The sequence below is a fragment of the Elephantulus edwardii genome, unplaced genomic scaffold (assembly GCF_000299155.1).
Source record: "Elephantulus edwardii isolate Elephantulus edwardi_28Jun2011 unplaced genomic scaffold, EleEdw1.0 scaffold00016, whole genome shotgun sequence".
NCBI lineage: Eukaryota > Metazoa > Chordata > Mammalia > Macroscelidea > Macroscelididae > Elephantulus > Elephantulus edwardii.
This window is the reverse complement of record NW_006399766.1, coordinates 10,487,139-10,490,791: the sequence shown is the minus strand read 5'-3', so window position 1 is coordinate 10,490,791 and position 3,653 is coordinate 10,487,139. Positions and strand designations below refer to the sequence as shown.

The 3,653-nt window shown below is 40.6% G+C and overlaps 1 protein-coding gene across 1 annotated transcript in view; it reads left to right on the top strand.

Annotated features, from left to right (window-relative positions):
* The window catches only part of LOC102844402 (farnesyl pyrophosphate synthase-like), a 57,018-nt gene that overhangs the window by 32,722 nt on the left and 20,643 nt on the right, over positions 1-3,653 (top strand). The window lies entirely within an intron of this gene.

Here is a 3,653-nt window from a genome sequence, read left to right as displayed (position 1 = left end):
TGCATAGGGTTTTCAGAGGCCTGGTATTTCAGAAGTGGGTGGCCAATCCTTCTTCCTAGTCTATTTTAATCTGAATGTTCAGATTCAGAGGAGTATCTGACAGACAAGCAATTTGTGGAGCAGTGAAAGATAAATCCCTTATAGGTGAATGAAAAGCCTATTTGTAAACTTTCCCTCCAATCACAAATAGAAAAAATAATAATTAAAACGCACCAAGCCCATGGCTTTAGGGGAATGTGAACTCACGAACAGCCCTTAGTTCAGGTGATCAGAAGTAGCAACTAGGGCTTGACACCATTCTAGTTCCTTGGAACCTATGTGTGGATAGTGCCCCCGGAAGTGGGCCCGTCAGAATCAATAGATTTACTTTGGGTTCGCGGCCTTTCCTAGAGGATTCACTGGGAGGAAAGAATAATAGAGCCATGAAAGAGATTATGAGTGGTCTGTTCCCAGGCCAAGCAAGTTGTCGCGACACAAATCATTGTCCATGAGTCCAGAATGCCTACTAAAGGAAGCTGTGTACATTGGCCAAAGTACCAACAGGGAGGGGACTAGACAGAAAGACCCAGATTTCTACAGAGTGGTCCCCTTGGGTCTGTGACTGAATACCAAACTGTGTGTAGGTAGGGTTTGAGCACGTAGTGTTTCTGTTCAGCTGTATCTGACAATGGCAAAACTTTTGAAGTACAGTCCCTGAAAAAGTCATGTTTCACAAAAGCAAGTGCTTACAAAGCACGCTATTTGAAAAGTTCACTTGGGGAAACAAGTATATTCTGCTGAAGAACACTGGCAACTGTCTGTTTTAAAATGATAGCCTTTAAAAGACTAAAATGTGTATGCAGACTGTCCAAAGATTGCAGGATTCTTGACTTTATTTTGTGAACTTCCAAAAGCAATCAAAAGCCTAATCTGAAGGGTGGATGGAAGGCGTGCATTTCTCTCCCAAGTCCTTGCGGGGAACCACTTCTGAATTCTCCCTGACATGACATTACTCTCCCCAAAGCACTTTTGGAGGGAACATTAAGGGCTACAGAACTAGAATTGGAGAAATGGGCCCAACAAAATCTTTTTAATCAAAGCTATAACGGGATGAATTTAATCACTGTGTAATAGGACACTAAAGGAATAACACTTTTGTTTTAAAAGACTTAGTGACTGGGAAGTTAATTTACACTGGGTCCTATCTCCCCTTCTGTCCTCTGCCTTTTCAGTTTGGAATTGTTTGGCCCAGCTTGATCTCAATGTTTCTGTTCTGTAGCTATTCCATAGCCCAGCTCTACTCCCCATTCCTGCTATCTTCATCCTTTGAACTATACATGAAAATTTACATGGGTTATTTTTTTTTTTTGTCTTTGTCCTTGCAAGTTACCGTTGTCTCTGACAATTCCCTCTTCATCTGAGAAAAACCAGAGTGGTGCTGTGTTTTTTCAGTCATATTCTTGCTGGTCTCAAATGTCACAGCTGGGTTGTATGAAGGTTTATTTGTATTACAATAGCATTTCCTTTAGATCTCAGGGGACCTCTACCACTAAAATCACTTGTCTATAGGAACTTCAGGGAGAATGGCTTGACCTTTTTAAAAGTAAACTTTCCAACTGGGTATCTCCCGCTGGATCTAGGTTCAGATGGGTGTGTGAGTGCCTCAAGCTAATGTGAATTCTGAGTTTTCAAAATGATTTAGTGTGTCTTTGACTTCCCAAATAGAGAGGGCTTCTGGTGCCTGTGACAACGAGGAAGCTGTAAGTACTGTCACAGGGTGATTTATTGAGATAATAGTGTTTTTTCGTCCTGGTTTTTGCCTCCCTCCAGTTTTATTCTTTTTGTGCTTCTTCCCAAATGGGAGGTTTATTTTATGTTAGCAGGAAGACATAGGGTGACCATGCCAGCTTGTTTATGGTTTTGGGGACAGAGTATGCAATAATTTTTTTGTATCAAATCCCAGAAAGTTTTGGACAAGCCAAACAGGTTGATTACCCCAGAAAAAAACAAAACCAAACAAACAAAAAACAAAACTCCTCCCACCTTGAAATTTTTCCCCCCCTAAACCCTGTGTTCTATAAAGAAAGTCTTTCCTCAGGACGCAGGGTCAGGGGTGGTGGCTACAATCTATGTAAACTTTAAATAAGGAAGGCCAAAGACTAATTGATGCTTTTGAATTGTGGTGTTGGTGATTATCAGCTGCCAAAAGAACAAACAAGTCTCCCTTGGAAGAAGTTCAGTCAGAACACTCCATAGATATTAGAACAGGAAGATTTTGTCTTACATCCTCGGGCCACCTAACAACAGTAGCGAATATAGAGGGGAAAAAAACCCACAAAATCACAAAGTATTTTTTTAAAGGATGTGAAGAGATAGGAACTCTCATACACTGCTGTGATTGTAAAATGTTACAACCACTCTGGAAGGCAGTTTGGCATTTCCTAAAAAAAACTGGACAAAGAAATTCCACATGACCCAGCTATTCCACTGCTAGGAATATACCCTGAGAAAATTAGAACTAAGACACAAACGGAGATTTGTACACCAATGTTCATAGCAGCATTATTCACCATTGCAAGAACACAGAAACAGCCTAAATGTCCAACCACAACTGAATGGATTGAGAAATTATGGTACATTCACATGATGGAATACTATGCAACACTCAGCAGCAATGCCTTAAACAATTACCACATAATTTGGGCGGGGCTGGATAGCATTATGTTGAGTGAACGGAGTCTTGTAAGGACAAATACTGCATCAGACTATTATTGTGGAAACAGATAATAAAATATGTATGAGGATCGGGGGGGCAGAGAGGGAGTAGAAGGGTTAGATGGGAATGAAGGAAGTCATGGGGTCACACAATTTGGTGGGTGGAGGGGGTAGGTAAAAGAAATGAGAAAGATTTGGTGGGAATCTCGAAAGACACAATAATGGTGGGCATAGTTCAATGGTGATTAATTTTATAAAACAATGAACGGAAATAATTGTACGAAATGCAGTTTGAATGAAGGATAGTATGAAACACAATGTATATGAACTTTGTAAGCAAACCAATATACAATAATTTTTTAAGTGGCTTTACAAATTTTTACCAAGTGAACACACAATAGCACCCAAATCCACTCCTGTCAAGTTGAGTCTGACTCATAATGAACCTCCATCAGACATAAAAAGAGGCAGCCCAGCCCATCTTTCTCCCTTGAAGCAGCTGGTGGATTTGCATCATTGACCTTTTTTTGGTAAGCAGCATGACATAATGCACCACACTGTCAGAGCTCCTTGACCAGCTTCCAGATCAATAAAAAGACTATTTTCAGGGTCTTCTTAAGTAGCTCGGGTGGCATAGTGCATACATAATGTATTGGGCTGCTAAGCAAAAGGTTGGCAGTTCAAATCCATCAGCCATTCCTTGCAAGGAAGATGGGCAGTCTCCTCCTGTAAAGATCTACTGGAAATCCAGTGGAAGACCACTAGGCGTTGGAAGTGATCTGGCAATAGACAGGAGCCTTCTTGCACATCCTTTCAGTCATTGCCTCCTCAGAGAACCATCATTGTTTTTTACAATACTTTAGTATTTTTTTTTCTTTAGGTTGTTTATTTTTCATTTCAATGAACATCTACAGAGATTTTGGGATTCCATTCATTCATTGTTGCACCCTTCTCCCCGC